General features: G+C 48.1%; 1 long non-coding RNA gene across 1 annotated transcript; it reads right to left on the bottom strand.

Annotated features, from left to right (window-relative positions):
• Positions 1-98: 98 nt before the first annotated feature.
• LOC149341912 (uncharacterized) lies at positions 99-15,109 on the bottom strand. Its single transcript, XR_016282651.1, has 4 exons — positions 14,981-15,109; positions 2,726-2,761; positions 1,854-1,886; positions 99-190 (listed from the first exon to the last, which is right to left on the bottom strand). It is a non-coding gene; the product is annotated as an uncharacterized LOC149341912 (long non-coding RNA).
• Positions 15,110-20,451: the final 5,342 nt, after the last annotated feature.

The following is a 20,451-nucleotide window of genomic DNA, read 5'->3' as shown; positions in this document are numbered from 1 at the left end:
TCCTTAGCAGCAGCGTCGGCGACGTGACAACTACGTCGTTCTACGGCCAGCGAAAGCATGAGAAGCGGGAGCATCAAAGTGCAGAATTACGAACGCACGTGTCCTTCAGCCCCGAGGAAACTTGGCTCTTGCCCTGAAGACGGAGCGCTCCTCGGATGGACTGAACCTCGAACAGCAGCAGGAGCACAAACTGCGCGACAGAAAATGCATTTTTTTTCTTTCAGTCAGAGAGGAAACTACCGGAGTTAAATTTTAAATTTGGCTTCCGGATGCCACAAGGTTACTCAGTGCAGGACGCTCATTTACAGCAAACAAAAATGAAAAGTGCGCATAGCTGTTAAGACCACATCGGTGGAAATGAGGAAGAGTGGAACGCATAAAGCGCCTCCTAATTTTGTGGAATGCAGTGGTATTTGGTGAGCTCGAATGTGAATGCACAGTATTTGAACGTTTCGAGGATGTGCACCGGCGGACGTCTGTGGAGGGTGGGAGGACATGCCATACCAGAAAGGAAGCGACGAATCCTTACAGCAATCGGCTACCAAGCGTAGAAAAGCACGCAGTGCATAGCAGACGCAGCGGAAGCGCCTATAGGTAGTTTGCCTCGAGCAGAGAAGTGAGGAACCAGTGGCGAGCGAGGCTTCACACTTGATGCCTCCCTTCATTTCGGTACGAAGAAAACGCGTCGTTAGCGCACCAAGGGCAAAAACGCGATGGGCGACTGCAGGCGGCCACTCGTTTGTTTGAGGCATTACAGCGTTGCCCCGTTTTTTCCGCCCATCACAGGCGAGGCGAAGCCGTTGCTCATCCGCCCCTGTCCGATCTGCGCCCTCGAAAGGGAAGGACGTCTGTTGTGAAAGGGAGGGAGTAGTGGGACCATCCCTGCTGCAAGCGTATCTGGCGCATGCGCCGCTGCTTCTTCCTAAGTCGCCCCGCCGCGGTGGCTCAGTGGTTACGGCGCTCGGCTGCTGTCCCGGAAGACGCGGGTTCGATACCGGCCGCGGCGGTTGAATTTCTTTGGAGGAGAAATTCTAGAGGCCCGTGTGCTGTACGATGTCAGTGCACGTTAAAGAACCCCAGGTGGTCGAAATTTCCGCAGCCCTTCACTACGGCGTCCCTCATAGCCTGAGTCGCTTTGGGGCGTTAAGCCTCCACAAACCATTTTCCTAACTCGTAGGTGTTTTTGGGAGGTCGCCAGCTTGCAGGTGGTTTCTGTGTGGGGAGTTGCACCGCTGAACAGAAGTCGGAGATGTCTTGTTCTGCAATTTTTCTCTTCTCATGTCGATAGCTTCGTGTTTTCTTTTTTTTTTTTTGCAGCTTGGGAAGACCAGTTTTGCGCATGTGTTCTTCACATTCATCTCCCTCGTCGAAACGTTTTGACGCTCATGTCGTGGAATCGATGTCGTGGAATCGAAGAAGTATCTCCTCCGGTCACTAACTGCTCCCTGAAGAGTTAACAGCCTGCTGTCGAATTATTTTCACCCCATCGCGGCCGCTCACACTGTATAACCCATTCGAATTACTAAGCTTACGATAAAGCACAACTTTGCGCTCTCAGCAATTCGTGGCAGTATATGGCGGTCACTTTGACATGTAAGCAATCTGTTCCGCGAAATATGCATGTTCGAAGGAATAAAAAACTGGGTCTGTTTTTCGTGTAAAGAAAAAATTTGACAGTATCTTTTGTGATAAAGAACAAAAATATAGATTACAAGAGAATATAATTTTATATCTCGTGTCCATATGTTGCTGTTCTGAGTGCTGAAAACGAAATGCTTACTTTCGTTTGCATCGGTAATTCTACGGTGGTTTACATTTTGTGCGTGCTTTTTTCATTATATTATTTAGCTTACCTTGTGTTTCTTCTTTGCTTCAGACCTGTGACCCTGAAAGAACACGAGAAACGTGTTTCTGACAACCACTGGGAAAATGCACAATATTCACACGCTTATTGCGACAGTACGCGCTACACGGCTGCAAAATATCTTTAGTTTGGTTTGTCGGGGTTTAGCGTCCCAAAACGACTCAGGCAGCGAGGGACGCTCTAGTGAAGGGCTCTGGAAATTTCGACCACCTGGGGTTCCTTAACGTGCATTGACTAGAATTTCACGCCATCGAATTTCGACCACCGCGGCCGGGATCGAACCCGCGTCTTTGGGGTCAGCGGCCGCGGAGCGCCATAACCAGTCAGCCACCACTCTTTTTTTCTTTATTGCCAATTTTGACAGTGGTCAAGTCGCCCCATTAAGACACGTTGACCGCACGCGGATCAACGCAGCAATTTAAAACTTCTTCAGAGCTGGAAGTTCATCCAAAATGGGCGGCCACTCACGCAGCTGGCACGATAAGCTTCCCGCACAATGCTTTCTATCTACTCAGCCATCGCGGGAGCCTGCAAATCTAACTGGTAATGCCTAAAAAGATTCACATGAACTTGATTTGCAAGAAAACTTTGTGTTTTTTTAAAAATCTTGGTCCATCTTAGCGGGATGCCTTGTATATCAAACGAAAAGTCGCTGAGCACAATCGTCGTCGTCGCTCTGGCGGACGCGGCTGTTGCGACGGGCGTCTTTACTTTCAATCTTTCCTGTCACAACTTTCGAGTGTCTTCTGTCTGCGCGTGGCAGCGAGTGTGGCTGAGCCCGATCCAGTGGGCAGGCCCGTGCACTTTCCCTTTCATCCTTCCTACAGTCACAACAACAACAGCAACAACAACTTTGCTTACAGCATGGTAGACGTTCCTGAAGCTGATTCTTCCGTCCTGTAGAAATCAGTTGGAAGGTGCCAGGGGGAAGCATGGAAATGATACAAACATGAGTTTATCGGCGCACGTTGGCATAACCATGGCCGTGCAAATGCGTTGTAACGCACAGTAACCGGCCAAGCACCACCCCACAGTTCGTATATACACGTCCCCCACTGGAAGGAAGGATTTTGTGGTTCACTTCAGGCGTAACATAAGCGCGCGCACATTGAGCGGATATTGGTGAATGTTTTCAGCAGTGCCACTATCATACGTAATTTAATTATGCTTGTCTCAAAAGTTATAACGGAGCGCTGCTAATGCGATAAAATGTTTGGTTTACGGTTTGTGGGGGTTTAACGTTCCAAAGCGATTCAGGCTATGAGGGACACCGTAGTGGAGGGCTCCAGATAATTTCGACCACCTGAGGTTCTTTAACGTGCACTGACATCACACAGCATGCAGGCCTCTAGCATTTTGCCTCCGTAGAAATGCGACCGCCGCGGCCGGGATCGAACCCGCGTCTTTCGTGTCAGCAGCCGAGCGCCATAACAACAGAGCCACCGCGGCGGCTTACGATAAAATGTGTTCGATTTCGGCAGGTTTCACATCGTTCCACATATAAGGCTGTTATCTCCAAGATGCAAAAACTGTGTACTCCGCGAATTACACCGCAACGTTCTAATAAAACCTAGTTGTTTCTGTATGCAGGGAGTGTGCGTGAGTGATACATTACCAATGCTTTATACGATACTCTACAAATAAAAGACGTGAAAGAGATGAAGAGGGTAAATAAATAATTAATTGAATTGATTTGTTATTTCCAATTCTCTAGAATGGGCGAGGTCGAGGTAAAAGCCACATGCAAGCAGCTTGAGGAGCCCTCGAGCCCTACATATACCTACAAGCAACAGCAATGGGAGGGACACGCACATAACTTGTGGAGCAACGTCATCGTCAACGAAGTCGATTATATTGATTTATTACGACATGTAGCTATCGGTACCTCAACATCGCCTTTGAACAGTGTGGTCTTCTTTTCCTAATGATATTTGCGGCTTGTCATATTCTGATTGTAGGGTGTGAAATGGCACGGTATCTAATTATTCGACACTGCACAAGGGAGCAGCAGTTCGTAATTGGTAGCGAGGTGCTGGAAGTAGTAAGATAATATGTCTATTTAGGGTAGGTAGTGACCGCTAATCTTGTTCATGAGAGGGAAATAACTAGAAGAATAAGCAATGCTGTAATGGCGGCCAGTTGGTTAATCTCCTACAGGTTGGCGCGCTATACTTAGGCACAAGGACTAGTTGCAAAAAACACCTGCACCTCTCTTGTCCTGTTTCTTTGTATCTAGTCTTTGTGCCTAAGTATAGCGCGCCTGTAGAAGAATAAGAACGGGGTGCAGCACATACGGCAGGTTCTTTCAGATCATGAATGGCAGTTTAAAAATATATTACCGGTACTCACCTACGGGGCAGAAACGTGGAGGCTAACGAAAATGGGTCTATACTGAAATTAAGGACAACACAGCGAGTTATGGAAAGAAAAATGATAGATGTAACGTTAAGCGATCAGAATTGGGCGGAGTGGGTGAGGGAAAAAACGCGGGTTAATGACATCCTAGTCGAAATCAAGGGGAAGAAACAGGCTTGGGTGGGGCATGCAATGCGAAGGCAAGATTCCAAAAGGAGGCAAGCGTAGCAGAGGGCGTCAGAAAGTTAGATGGGCGGATGAGATTAAGAAGTTTGCGGGGATACGGTGGCTGCACTGGAAAAGGGCAGCGTTAATTGGATAAACATGGGACAGGCCTTTGCCTGCAGTGGGCGTAGTCGGGCTGATGATGATGATGATACGTAGTATAGCGTATAGAACCAGCAATACTACTGCACAGCTGTAAAAGGTGGAAAACACCGCAAGGAAACGTATTCACGGGAGTAAAGAAATACGGAGAAGCGCTGACTAACAACTGATCGCTTTATTTGATGCGCTTTGAAATATATAGGAGCAAAGATGGCCCGAAAGATACATGAGCGGCACGGACACAAATATATATCACAATATCACGACGGTTTAGATAGTTCACTGATGTGGCAAAGAGGTGGGAGCCTGCTCACTCAGCCGTTCATTTAAACAGCAGCCGGTCTGACGCCCACACAATAGTCGAATCTTGTGTGTCACGTAGCTTCGGCATCATCGGCTAGCATGCTTTTTAGCGCACATTATCCTGGCTTGCTCACGGACATTCACTTTTCTGCATAGGCGTCCGAGTTTTTCTGGCGCGGAGAATAGCATACATGCTCCCGCCTGTTTTCTTTTAAGGCGGAAGCCTTTAATGCCTCATCGTTGTAAGCAGCAGTTGTCGACAGAAATGTCACGCTTTTCAATTGGTCGAAACGGTCATGACGTCACAGTGCGCGGATTTCAAACGGGGCCAATTGTACTTTGGCTACTAGCCATGCAACCAATTAAAGGGATCGTGTAGTGATGCTCCAAGTAAGTGGGACTGAGTTTAGTTGATTGCTTGCTTAACCAATTAGCCTGATTAATATTGCCGTACGTCACCTTCGCATATAATACCGCGACGCAGGAAACCACCCAGTTCACCCCGTTCCGTCTCGTGTATGGCAGGGAGGTCCGCATGATGCTAGACGCCATGCTGCCGTACGGCGACGCAGAGCTTCCCCCTGAAGCTGGCCACTTCGTGGAGCAAGCAGAGCAGGCCCGTCAGCTGGCCCGCTTGCACATCAAGGACCAGCAATCCGCCGATGCCCGACACTATAACCTTCGGCACAGGGACGTGCACTACGAGCCGGGCGACCACGTGTGGGTGTCGCAAGGGATTGTGCGAAAAGCTTTTAAATAGGTATTTTGGCCCGTACAGAGTCCTGCGCCGCCTGAACAGCGTCAACTACGAAGTTGTCCCCCATGGAACTGTGGTCGCCGGCCCTCAGCGTCAACGGCCTGAAATCGTGCATGTAGTGCGCTTAAAGCCGTACTTTTCGCGTGACTGAGCGCTGTGTTCACGCTGTTTCGTACCTTTTCCCCTTACCCCACGTGTGAACTTGACTCTCCCTGCATGTAATCTAGAGCGCACTGTATAATTCACCTCACCCCCAGTCTTTTTTTTTTGTTCCTCCTCCCCTCACTGTACATACCCCATTCCACATCGAGACGATGTTTGCTTTCGCGGGGGGGAATAATGCCACGCGCCTAACGCGCCGCGCGGCCTCCGCGCTGAGTCGAAGACGACGACGAAGCGGCGGTGGGCTCTCGTGGCGCGCTGTTCTGTTCTGTGTCGTGGAAGCTGGTTCCATAATTAAAAAAAAGGCTCCCGGTCTTGGGTTCTTCTCGACGTCTACGTTCACGGCTCCTCTGGTCGTGACAATATTTCTAGTCAGACCAGATAAATAAATAAAACCGAGTAGGAAATTGGCCGAGCTTGGTAATCGAACCCCGGTCTCCGGAGTGCGAGACGAGCACGCTACCACTCCGCCATGCCAGCTCTTTTTTTTTTTGTCTTTATTGCCCGCCATGCCAGCTCAATGGTTTGGAATGAACAAAGGCGCGTCTAGTGAATACGGTGTCTTCGTTCACTCCCATCTTCCTCTCTTCCCGCTACGGCGAGGTTTAGGTGTCCACCTAGATATGAGATACATACAATTTCCTTTCCTCAAAAACCAATTTACCGACGAGCAAGGCGTAGAACCGAACGGGCGATGGCGTTCTATGGACTCTCTGGCAGCGTTGCAAGACGCTGTCGCGTTCTGCTCTTAGAGGCGAAGCTTAACATCTTAACCACACATCAGTGACACAAGCAGCAACACTGCGCTTAAGGCTTTCGCCTCACCGCACTTTAGGCCAACAAAGTGCCCCCCTGAATTTTTGCATGTTTCCTTGCGTTGTGTTCCACCTTTGAAAGATGCACGCCAACCAGCCCAGCAACAACCCTTATTGCATAACTGTTTAATTTTTTGTTAATGGACTTACTGGCGTGTCTGGAGGAGCCTGCGCGTCATGACGAACCAGCCACTGCAAGCCATCAGTGCCGCTCTGAGAAGCGAAACACTGTGCAGCCAGTTGCAAAACTGCTCAGCCCTCACAGAGCTTCAATAATAAGCTGTCTTTGCTCTCGACACTTGGTCCAGAGCACTGTCTGTGACAGCAGGCCTGTTTCGCAAGCATCTCCCCCTCTCTCTGCATCGTCCAGTCGCGGCCTTCCGTCCATCCGTGGAACCTCGTTTTCTGGCGACTGATAAGAGCCGTACGGCGCCGTTTCGACTAAACTGCATTTCGAAAGCTAGGGAGGGGCGGCTTCACTGCTCAGCGGCACGCACGTAACCGGGTTGAGCCCAGGTCGAGTGCCTCCCCTCGGTGGGGCGGGCCAACGCTCGCGCGGACGTGCGTTTCGGGAGTGAGATGACGCAGAAGAGAAAATGAAGAAAAACGTAGAAGGGCCCCACGTCCGAAATGCGTACCCGGAGTGGGACCCCGCCCATACGGCACTCTCGTCACTAGGCTGCAGTTCATCCCTTTATGACTTCCGCGGATTGTTATGTTGCGGTCGTTTCTTGTCTGTCCCGCCGACTCCTTATAACGCCTCATCACAGCAACTGTTGTTGTTGTGTTGGGTTTATTCGCACATAAGCAGCTAAGGCTATTATGCGCCAAGCTCAGCGTATATAACATATCAGCATATCGCTGCAGCACCATGAAAGCCCGTGCAGTGTGGCTTTGGTGGTGGTCGGACAGTTCGTATACGACTCTGCCAGGAACAACCAGCCCAGCAGCAAGTGTTTATTTCGTACGGCCACCGCGGGTCTCCAAGGAAAAAAATGTCAGGTTTGCCATATACAGCCAACAGTCGATGAACCACCGCGACAATGAATTATAGCACTTATGACTAAGAATAAATTGGACATTCCAGGGCCTGCCAAGACTTCCTGTTTCCGTTTGTCCGGTTTTGTTCCAAACCACCAAGGCTTTGTTTCACTACCAGGAGCAACTCTGCTTTTATCCATTGTTATCTAATGCATCGAGACTTACGGCACAGCTAAGAGGGGGCTATAGTGCACACAGGTTGTTACGAAAGAATTCTGCTTTCATGCACAGCACCACTTTCACTGGTGCAGTGAATTCCAAGCTTCGGCATTACTTGAAAAAACAAACAATTCGAAAGATGTGTCTTATAATTGTACGCCAACTAAATCAAAACAAAACCTCATCTGAGCAATGAAAGGCTATGTCTCTGGCTGCAGGCAGCTTTTTCAGCGACGTGAGTATGTGTGCATTTGGGCTTATTAAAAGAACAAGAGCGCGAATGAAGACGAACGAACGAAGAGGCAGTTCGATGCCTGTTTCGCGCGTTTGCCTTTCCTTGCGATGTATTCGAGGCGCAATACTATCTTGCAGTTCTCAACAATCAAGTTTTCAGAATAGAGGTTAATGGTTAACACATTTTCAGCTGTCAGTATGCTGCACAGAGTTACTAAAACTGAGTGCAGGGAGTGGTGGCGTGATTGCATGGCAACAGGGCGAAAAAAAAAAAAAAGTCAGGATCACGTCAGCGCAGACTGATTGCAGGTCATAACATGCTTCACGAGAGATCACCGCGACTTCTTTTTCTATTTTGCCTGTGGTGGAATTCAGTAGTGAAACCTTTCCCTTGGTTTCGGGAATTTTTTTCGCGGGAGGCAAAGGGCGGGCAGCAAAGCCGGCCATTTATGAGGAGCTACCTCGCTGGCACCTACAACTTTACTTTGATGTAACCACCCGTGACGTAAAAAAAGCGTTAAATATCGTCGCAAAATAAGTAATTGAATATAAAAGCTCTTTGTTCAATTATATTTAAACCTAGGTAATCTCCAGTTCACAGTACGGATTCTACAAGCTTTCGAAGATAGCATAATAATTTATGCGATCTCTTTCTTTCAAAAGCTCACTCAAAGAATTCAAGCGATTATGTTGAAAAATCTGTGTCCGTTAGTTTTATTCTAAAATTTCGTTCTCACAGAATGTGGACACCAGCTTTCGAGCATTCAGACCGAATACACGTGTAACGACTGCCGAAATTCTCCTCTTGCTCGCCGGAGTGGCTGAGTGGCTACGGCGCTTCTGCTTCTAAGCCCAGAGTGACGGATTCGAACCCGGGGTGGCGGCGAAATACGAAAACCTTCGTACGAGTACTAAGGTTTTGGGGCACGTCAAAGAACCTGAAATGTTTGTAATGAATCCGAAGCCCTCCACGGTGCTGCGTGCCGCATACACGGCGGCAAAATTCACCCAATAGTAAATGCTGCTGCTTGTTCGCGCAGCTGCTGCCGTACGGAAGCTCTCGGAAAAAAAAATATAGTAAAGGACAGGAAGCAACAGCGCACATATTAAAGTACTGCATACACTCGTTACACGTATGGAACTACGCTCGATAATGTGAACTCGAAGATGGCAGAATATTTGTTCGAATTATGCGGCGTTACAATTAAGGGGGGCCTTTTTAATGCACATGGTGTTGACAGGACCGAAGCGTCAGTTCGAATAAACCGGATATTCGAGTTAAGCATGTTCGAACTAATGAGAGCCTCTTGTATTGCACCTAGGTCAGTAAAAGTAATAGAAACGAACACGACTTGACGCTGCAGTTGTTTGAAGATTTTTGTGACTGCCAGGAAACAAAGACGGGACTTCCGCAGACGATTCATGCGCTGACAACGAAGGGCAAACATAGATTTAATACCATTAATTGACATTAAACGCTTTTGCATAAATTGTAAAGAATATTGAAAGTGTACTTTCTATGAAACCTAAGCTCTTTGAAGGGACACTGCGGGCGATTCCATACACCTTGCATTTACTCGTGCAAGTATCGGTGGTTAGAATAGGTTGCAACACACACTGCTTTCTGCGCGAACCCATTAAAAAAAAAAAAAAAACTCCTTCGTAGGGGCTATGCATAGGTCAATTATATGCCCTTATAATTGACCTTCTTCCAATATACTTGATTGGCATATTTCGTACGTTAGAATACCGAAGTATTAATCACGACACATTGAACTGTTTTCTGGCAGCACTTGCAAATGTTGACTGGAATGTTGTGCACAGCAAAAATGATCCAGAGGATACTTACAGTGCCCTTATTACCATATTTAAGTTTATATATGAACGAAGCTCTCCTTTTGTAACTTTCAAAAAGCACCTTAATGTTCGGCAACCGTGGATAACGAGAGACTGCCCTAAAATGACAAAAAGGAAAAAAGATCTTTACAGCCGCTTTATCTAAACCAGGTAACCGGATGATCTTTTACGATTTAAAACATGCCGGAACCAAGTTGCATCTTTTCTTCGACAGGCTAAACAAGATTATTTTGAAACGAATTCAAGCGCACAACAACACGCACACAAGAGAGGAAAGACACAGGTAGCGCCTAGCTGTCCTGTGTCTTTCCTCTCTTGTGTGCGTGTTGTTGTGCGCTTGAATTCGTTTCAAAGTAAGCTATGCACCATCTAGCCCAAACAGAAGTTTTGTTAAAAAAAGGCTAAACAAGAGTACATGGAAAGACTGTTCAATCAAGGCTTATTAAAAAGGAGCGATCTTGTGTGGTAGAGCATCAACGGAATTTTAATTTGAGGTACAACTGCTAGTGGTGCGCGTGAAATTTTAGTTGACAGTGAACTAGTGAATGAGAAAAGTTCAGCAGATAATTTCAATAGCTGCTCTATGGCTCAGGGAGACGAGAACAATGATCTCGTGATTATGAAATGTCTTGACTTGCGGGTTATCTTTAGTGCATTCCTCTTGTTGCGTAAAGCCAGGAGGCATTTTTTTTTTATTAGCAAGTCACTTGATATTGATCACCTCAAAAATTTACCAGTAAAACATGTAGCTTATGTATAGCCCAGTCTTAGAATATGTTTTAACTGTTGCGTTGTACAGTATTCCCCGAAAGAATGCAGATTTCCAAAGTAAGTGTTATTCATAAAGGTGGAGACAAAAATATTCTGTCAAATGATCGCTCAGCATTCATTCTATCTGTTTTTTTTTTTCAAAGTGTTTCAAAAAGATCCTGTTTAGACGATTATCTAGTTTTTGTAAGAAATATAACATTTTAATGCCCTGCCAGCAATGTTTCAGGACAAATCTTTCGAAGAAAACCGCGCCTATAACCCAAAAAGAGCTGATCCTAGAGTCATTTGGTTGGGACCTTCTCACTATTGGCATATTCATCAACTTATCAAAAGCGTTCGATCGTAGCAACCACAGAATAATGTCAGCTAAGCTCGAGCACTACGGTTTTCGCGGAAAGTTTCTTGAAATGATTCAGTCCTGTTTAAATTCTCCAGTGCAACACGTAAAAATAAAAAATGATTCATCAGATTTCAGGCATATCTCTTTAGGCGTTCGGCCAAGCAATATCTTTGAAACACAGTTATTTTTTTCTCCGTTATGTTAACGACGTCGTCTGCATAAGTAAGCTCGCAACTTTTGTCATTTACGCAGACAGAACGTTATTCTTCAGGGCCGCACATTTGCACATTTGCTACATCTTGAGCAACAAGCCTCAGATTGTTTGCATTCACTTCTAGAATCATCTAAATAAATTATTTAGCATACTTTTTAGGCCTCGCAATAAGCTTACTTACACACCGCCATTTTGTTTAAAGATGCGTTCGTCACTCATCTAAATAGTTTCATCGGTCAAGTCTAGGTGTCACTTCTAATTAGAATTTACCTGGGAATTATCACTTCGAAACGGTGGCGAACAAGCTATAACAGGGGCATTTTGTGTCGATGTAGATACTTAATGTTGTATAATGCACTATTTTCTTCTGTTAATGATTGCTCATTGGCTTGGCGCCTTTTGCTAATATCAACCGCTTGCATATACTTCAGAAGAAAGCTCCTCGAAATATTGTGAATGCTCCACGACCGGAACACACTGAGCCGATATTTAAGGCGCTTGGCTTCGCCCCCTTCGCCACTTGTACGAAACTTTACTCTTGAGACGGTATCACGGTATAAAGCAAGTGCTATTAAAGATAATTGTTATATGCTACAACTTTCAGGATTAAAATGCAAATACTTTTTCATCCAAAAAACAAAAATTGCAGTGAATTTGGTGAGCTACATTACAACCGAGACCAGATTGAGTTAGTAAAATCATTCAAATCGCTTGGCGTAATATTCACTGAAGACATGCAATGGGACGACCACATAAGTCATATAGCATTAAAGACATCTCGAGCCATAGGATTATGACACGTTTCAAATGTTGTCTCCCACAAAAGGTAAAACTTCTGTTATATCGTGCATTATTTCGCTCACATCTAAACTACTGTTCATTAGTATGGGGTACTGCTACACAAACCAGTCTGAAAAAACTTGCTGTTCTTGAAAATAGGGCCCTCAGAATTGTTCATAACCTGCCATATAGGTACTCAACTAAAAACTTATTTTCCAAGCACAAGATTATTAACGTTTTCAACCTTTATGCATATAAACTATTGCGCACCTATAAAATAGAACAAAGAAGATGCATTACAAACATATCTGACTTAGCCCCAATTCAGTTATTTCAGTGCGCATACCCACGCCGTCGCAAACCACACTGTGTAGTTCCTTTAGTCAGAACAAACTATGGACGCCAAATGGTAACATTCCAACTTCCCTCACTCCTCAATAGATTAATTACTGCAAACATTGACATAGGAAACATTAGCTGCTCTGACCTCCTCAACTACTTTATTTCCGAAGCCACATTTTTCTAGCTTTCACATTTTGAATTTGTATTTCATGTATTGGTTGCTGCTATAATCTTTATAACAGATTTTTTTTTTGTTGTTATTGTTGTTGCTTTTGTTGTTATTACTTAAAGCCGCATTGATTTTCTGCACACGCTGGTGATTGTGTATCTGTCTGATGTCTTTTTTTTTTCTCTTCTTCTCAGAAGTTCCGTCGCATGCCACTGCCTACTTGCTGTACAGGGGGTGGGAACCTTGTCAAGCGATAACCGCTTTTATTCCCATCCCCTCCAACACTGTATGGTGATGGAAATAAATCATTATTAAATCATTATTATATAGCCTAAATATCCGACGCGGACTATCTTGACCGCGCTGGCTTTACAAATGGCATGAGCAGCTGATTAAACCACTATATATTTAAACCAACGTGCACGATATTACGTCTTGTCGGGCGAGGTTCTCACGGGAAGTGTTTTGACGACACTTACACGAGTCCTTACCCGTCCCGCTTTTCTGAAATTTGTTCATCGGACACTAAAATAAGGGCGTTATTATGTCCGAGACTCAAAACCTGCACATCGATATGGGCTTCGACCACTGCGCTTTTCGTAAGCCGTGAAAATGAAGAGAAACCTGAAAGGAATCTTTACGCCGAGGATCCGCAATATATGTACATTGGGCGTTCGTGGGATATGTTACATTGAGAGTGAAACGGCGCTTGCGTCTGACTTTGTCTTGGCTATTCATCTTTCAGTTATTTTACCCCACGCTAACTTACCACCAAAACCGCTGTTAAGGAAGCCGTGCCTCCGCACAGAACGCTGGTAAGGCGCAAGTTAAGCCGCCATATGAACCAAAGTTCAGTGCGCGACAGCACTGTGGGCTTGTTCCTACGTAATTTTTAACTTTTTCTCGTAACCAAAGGGGACAGTGAGGGTTTCAATGACTGTCATTTCAAAACGGAAGAGCGCGACTTTTGACAGGGACGAAAGGAAAGACCGACGCTGATTATCGGTAACCGCACGCTTTTGTCGAGCAGCCCTTCGCGGTATATCCACCATCAACATTGCTACCATTCGTAAAAAAAAAAAAAAAAAGTTCTGGAATTCGCATGGTCGACACTGCTTCGTTCATTGCCGTCTCTCTCGAAGGTTGTCTATGTGCTTGCAGCGTGCTGCCTCAACCAGTTAATGCTCATGCACTGTAAACACGGATGCGCCTATATGTGGGCGTAAAAAGGAAGCAAGCCGTTATCTGTCACACTCCCTTAAAAATGGAGTCCGATAGAGGACAAGTTCACTCCCTTTTTACTCCTCTCTCTTCAGAGTGTGGTGCAGCAAAGGCTTCTTGAAAGTTCATAACTGTGCAAAAAACAAGTCGCATAACGACATCGCACACACACTGCTAAATACGATGCCCGCTTACGATAATGTTCTAGATAGGGTGCACTATAATGAGCTATGGTATGCTACGGTGGTACGTAATGTGTAGCTAGCCACAGGCCTTATCTGCGCTTAATACTGGGCTGACAGAAAAATAACTTTTTCACTCGACCTTCCGGAAAGGAATTGGTGCTGCCCATTCTTAAACTTTCATAGTAACGAAGCTTATCTGCGCATGAAGCTTTGCCGTCCAGACAGAATGGGCTACTTTGCGTGTACATTTGGTTGTGCGGCCAATAGCGCAGTATTAAAGCGAAACTAAGCAGTCTCAAATTCTAAACCGGGTGCGCAGATTCGCGTTGAGGCAGTTTAATAAACATCTAGGATCGATTTTACGCGGTGAGCTGCGTATGATGCGAGAGTGGCAACTGAAAGCTTGAATAAGCGCGAAAATAATGACCGCCGCTGCCGACACGAGCTGTGCTCTGAAATTCGACGATGACACTCTCGTTCCACGCCTCTATTCTTGTCCGTCGCGGCGGCTCAATTGATATCCGTCGCGGTATCGAATCTCGGCCGCAGCGGAGACAAGCATGCCTGCGAGCGGTGCAATGCGAGTGTACGTTAAAGAACCCCAGGCGACCGAAATTAATCCAGAGCATTCCACTACGGTGCGTGTGATATTCACATGGAGCATCAGGATAAGCTAGTTCCCAATCAAAGATTCTAACTACCCACAAGAAAAAAAGAGAGAAATCTCGTTTTTCATATTTCCGCGAGGCAAGAGAGCCAGAGCGATAAATTAGCGCTGCATGACGATGAGACAGACTGGCTATCGATGCTGGGGAAGGTAGGACTGGAGATTCCAGTTAGCGCGGCCACGCTGCCAAAGTTTTCGCTACAATAGTTGCCATCTAGCGGGAATCTGTAGCACTCGGAGTAAGCGACTGTGTATGGCGAGCACTAACCTGTGGCCTGGAGCTCAGTACGTGCCCCGAATGGCCCCGTTCAGGCCGCCTCTTCGCTAAAGGTATACGCAGTCGATCGAGTTCCACTCGGTGGACGCAAAGCAGCGCGTAAGCTGACCGACAGAGAGCAGTTGTCAAGTGGGACGAACCTTCTGTTGGGGCTCACTGGCGACATCGTAGGACACCGGCTCAACTGCTCCTCAACCCGGGGAGGGCGTCTTTTCCTTCGGCAAACGAAGCCGCCAGCAGCTACAAAGCGGGCGATCTCGTCCGCCGCCGTCACCTCGCAGCTCAACACCTGCTGGTCCTTCTTCGCAAGGTCGCGCCCCTGCCATTGGGCAAGTCGGCTCCAATCACAGGACGAGTGGCAGCCTCCCATTAGGCCGATTAACCGGACCCTCCCTCGCTTCCGACTCCTTTTTCCCCCCAATCTACTCCCACACTTTCTCCCTACTTTAGCTTTCTCTCTTTTTACCTTTGACCTTATTTTCTTCATTTTGTCCTTTCGAGCTTGGCCGCATTTTTACGTCTCCTGGGAGGCAAATATGGGCGTCACGTGTTCGCTCGCACGCACACATCTTGGCGGGGGCTTTCCCCCATGGCTTTACGCTGCGGGGACAATTAGGCGTCGGCGAGACGCGAACGACCTGTTCCCCCGGGAGGGAAACGACAGTTGCGGCCGGGGCCCAAGTTTCGGGGACGCCCCTTCTCTTTTCCACGTATTCACTCTCGCCCGCAGATCGTTGCAATGGATTATCTTGCTGACGCTGCCTGCTGTAGGCGGGAAAGCGGACTTTACGTTCTCTTTCGCGCTTTTCGAGGCAGCTAGCTCCTTTTTCTTTCCCGAGTGGTGTTTGCCTGCGTTCTTTTCTGTAACTCTGTGCACGGCGGCTCCGGTACTAGCACGTGCTCCGAATGATCCCCGTGCAGCGTTCTCTTATCGGGTTTCATCCTCTGGTTTTGTTTGGTGGCACCGATTCCTTTCGGGGATTCGCTAGCCGTATAACTTTCGCACATCTAACGCGATGAAAACAGCTGTGTCCGGTGCTTTACCTGCACTCCACGCGTCCCGACCCACACAGAGGCTTAAACGAAGTAAGTGCTCGCGACACAGAAATGTTTGCTCATCTTATGTGGCTGTGATGTCGGTCTGGTCGTTGTGTTGCATGGCTCTAGCAACCATCTTGGCGGCATCATGCAGGAGGTACTACTTGATTCGACTGGAGCGGTGTAATGTTGCTAAACATCACATACGCAGCGCGGTTTGATCCGCTCCTGTCCTCCGCTCCCGACTCAATAAGAGTTTTGGCTACTATTCTTCGGTTCCGTTCGATGTTGCGCAGCCCCGTTCTACTCCTTCTTTACATCTTCAAAAATAAATGGCCCGGATTCTTGAAGGCCAGGGTGGTGCTGTAAATACGTTTAATATATCCTTACTTTCGGACGTATCGGGAAGGAACTTGATGCACGACTCAAGCAAGTGTTGGGTTGCTCAGCTACTGACCCGAAAGACCCGCATTCGATCCCGGCCGATTTAGATGGAGGTGAAATGCTAGAGGCCCTCGTACTGTGCGATGTCAGTGCACGTTAAAGAACCCCAGGTAGTAGAAATTATCCGGAGCCCTCCACTACGCCGTCCTTCATAGCCTGAGTCACTTTGGGACGTTAAACCACATAAACCAAACAAACCAAATCAAACCGTCAAGCAAGTGTTGGCTCGCCTTGAAACTGCAGGCATCGCCTCAAACCAAGAGAAGTGTTGCTTTGTGATCTCCGAAGTCCAATTTTTAGGCGTCCTGATTAGCACAAGACATCAAACCAGATGTAGCCAAGGTTGAAGCACTGCACGCCACGGCATCTCCCACAGATCACGCAGGTGTCAGACGGCTACTTGGGATGGTAAATCATCTTGCTGGGCTCGCATCACATGTCTAGGAAATCACTGCACCGATAAGCACCCTCCTAATCAAGAATACTAGTTGGACTTGGCTGCATAAACGGGAAGCAGCATTCACAAAAATCAATGTACCTCTGACGTCCGACCGCTGTTTGGCGAAGTACCACCCATCTTATGCCACAACAGTCTCCGCTGATGCCAGCTCTTTTGGACTTGTAGCAGTCCTGTTGCAAACGCTGCTGCCATCTTGCAAACGCAGGCCAATAGCCTTTTTCTCAAGGTCAATGACCAGTACACAGGACAAGGGTACAGTCAGATGGAAGAAGAAGCCTTGGCTCTGGCGTGGGCCATCCATAACGTCTAAGATCACCTCTATCGTCACCAGTTATGAAAAGTGTGCCCTTACTCGAGTGAATCCAGCGGAACCACTCCTCCCTGTTAACCTTACTCGTTGTCACTGGGAAGTTCTTGGCCTCTACCTATTTCACCTGAACTGCCAAACCTTCTTGATTGTGGTAGACTACTATTCACAGTTCCTGGATGTCGTGACTCTCAAACTACAACAGTTCAAATAGTCGCCGATGTAACGCTGCTGTGGCTTGGGCCACGTGATCAGTAAGCCTCATTACCAACAGTCTAATGGGCAGGCGGAACGGACGATCCGCACGGCCAGAGGTCTCCTCACCTGGCTCTTCTCAGCTATAGGGGGGATACGCCAGGGCTGAGCGGCTTTAGTCCTTCTCAAGGGAAGGCGACAGTGAACACGAGTCCCAAAAATGGACGAGCAGCTTCACCCACGCTGGCTGAATCGAGAAGAGCTGGCGGTCAGAGGTGAAGCTTATAAGAAAAATTGGAGGGGACACTTAAGCTCCGCCCTAAGGGTATGACGCCGTAGCTAATGTGTTAATGCCCATATATGAAATAAGGGAGTAATTACTCATTGGCATCCACCCAAGCGCAGCCATATGGCTACAAAGGAAAGCTATACAGCTTTCTCAGAAACTTCGTAGTTAAAGAAAAATTCGTCCTGGTCCGGGGTTCGAACCCGGGACCACCGCTTCACCGGAGCAGTCGCTCTACCAACTGAGCTAACCGGGACGGTAAGCTTATGGTAGGGCGAGAGCGAATTGATCAATAACTAGAAGTGGGAACAGTGTTGGTCAAATGTTTAGGGGAATCCCCCAAGGAGGAGTAAAGTTGGGGGAGTTGGGGGATTTGGCGTTAGGGTTAGGGGAATCCCCCAACTCCCCCAACTTTACTCCTCCTTGGGGGATTCCCCTAAACATTTGACCAACACTGTTCCCACTTCTAGTTATTGATCAATTCGCTCTCGCCCTACCATAAGCTTACCGTTCCGGTTAGCTAAGTTGGCAGAGCGACTGCTCCGGTGAAGCGGTGGTCCTGGGTTCGAACCCCGGACCAGGGCGAATTTTTCTTTAGCTACGAAGTTCCTGAGAAAGCTGTATAGCTTTCCTTTGTAGCCGTGTGGCTGCGCTTGGGTCGAGGCCAGTGAGTAATTACTCCCTTATTACAAATTTACTCGACCTTGGGGGATTCCCCTAAACATTTTACCAACCCCATATATGGAATATTTGTTTTTCTCTGCTTAACATTCTTAGATCCCTGGGAGTCCTCGTACACTCCTGGCGCAGTGGTGCTGCTGTTAAGCGATACGACACTGCCCTACCAGGAAGGCAGCATTTGCCACCGGTTGGGCTTGTGTTATCCAGGTTGCTCTTCCCCGCAACCTCTGGCAACCCACCTGCCGCGGTTGGCCGTTTCGGGAGGTTGTGATGATGATGCCACAAGGTCACGTGACCTAACTGGCCAGCCTGCCTCCTAGGTTGTTTCTCTAGGGATTTTTTGCACGCGGTCAACGACTCCGACGACGCCGTATTTTCTGGGACACGAACTGCGACACGAATATCGCGCTGCGCGATACCGGTAAACAACGGGAAAAAGCGCGGATTGTCAACAGCTTGCCAGTGGCCAAATCACCACCGGAACGCGAACTCTTGCCTTTACCTCTTGTACATTTGCATTTGGTCGGTAGTTGACCAGCAGAGCTTCGGCAGTCTCCAAGTTTTCAACGGAGCCACGGACACCCTGGTAGGATGGCTTTGCCGCGTGTCAGAATGTTCGTAAGAGTTTTGCACGCCTGCAGTATAAGTTTTTCCACAATTTTCTCTTGAGTAGTTGGCTGCACTGCAGGACAGCAGTGTAGTTAGGTGAGTTAGGAAGCAGAGGGAGTTAGGGTACGCCTGACTCGCAACTACCCTTCTCCCACCCTCACCGCCCAGCACAAGTGGCAGCAGCACCTCAGCCACTACCTGTGACAGCAGTGCCTACTACCCCAGGTGACCACAGTGAAAGTGTAGTGCGCGCCCTTAGCGGCCAACGCGTCATTTCGCCCGACTGCCTGAACTTGTGACTAAAGGGAGGATATGTAGAGGTCGCCACCTATGAGCTCCCTAGTGGCGCCTTCTGGGCTCAAATTGAGGTATAGGGTGTTGGGAATAAAGGACTTGGAGGTCTGTTCTGGAGCTTGTGGTCGGGCTCGCTCTCTCGGCTGTCCGTCCTGGCATCACGGCAGGAGTAACTAGGAATCCCACATGACATGCACCTCAACCCTAGATTGGTTTTGAGGAAAGGAAAATGGCGCAGTAACTGTCTTACATTTCGGTGGACACCTCAGCCGGGCTGTGATGTATGAAGAAAGTCAAAGAATAAAGAAAGAGATGCCATACTGGAGGGCTCCGGAGTAATTTCGACCGACTGGGGATCTTGAACGTGCACTGACATCGCATAGCACACGGGCGCCTTTTCCGTTTTGCCTCCGTCGAAACGGGGCAGCCGCGGCTGGGAATGGGCCGGGTCCTCGGGCTCAGCAGCCGGACGTGCTAACCACTGAGCCACAATGGATGCGGATACTAAAGACGCAAAGACATCATGGTGCAGCCGTCGCTTTCAGTTCTGTGTTCCGGGTGAGGTTGTAAAGTTTAAAGGTTGTTTTAAGTGTTTAGATGCTTTGCAGCTAAGTCTCAGTGGTCGCCAAGCTGGAGATAAAGAGCTTGGAAAAAACCTGCCCATTTTTATAATTCGCTTATCGCTGCTAGTCCCTGTCTGCATTATGGAAGCTATGCGCGGTGCTCTGGTATGGTGCCTGTGACGTCACTTGCGAACCTTAGGCATGGCAAGAACAACCTCTATGTTTTCTGGCGTACTGCCCTTACCTTTCGCTGCGGCTTGTCCGGGTCGCTAGTTGACGCCGAGTCTTCGGCGCCGTTGGCGAAGGCGACCGTCCGGCGGCCGGCCTTCTTACAGGCGTCCCGCCAGCGCCTGGTCGTCATCATCGTGCGCCTGCCCGGACCGTCGTCGTCAGCGCCTCCGCCGTAGCACGAGCCGCCGTCGTCGTCGATCCGCGCCCACCGGCTGAAGAAGCCCACAGCGGGTCGGAGGGTGTCGCTGGGCCCGCCCGCCCAGCCCACCACGTCGGGGGACTCCAGAGCGGTAGCCACAGTGTCCTGAACCGCGTGCGCAAGCCCGCGCCTACAACGGGTACGCCTCGTGTGTGCGTAAAACTTCGTCTTCTGGCAAGCTCCACCTGCGTATGAAGGGAGTGAAGAACGAGACTTGTGAGAGGAAATTCACTGAAGGAAAAGTCAAAGGCCATCCTGAGTAGAAGGGTCGGGTTAGTATTAGCACGAAGTCGTTAGGTGATAA

This window comes from Amblyomma mixtum, chromosome 5 (assembly GCF_055824585.1).
Source record: "Amblyomma mixtum isolate Tamu chromosome 5, ASM5582458v1, whole genome shotgun sequence".
Taxonomy (NCBI): Eukaryota; Metazoa; Arthropoda; class Arachnida; order Ixodida; family Ixodidae; genus Amblyomma; species Amblyomma mixtum.
This window is presented reverse-complemented; position numbering and strand designations above follow the sequence as displayed.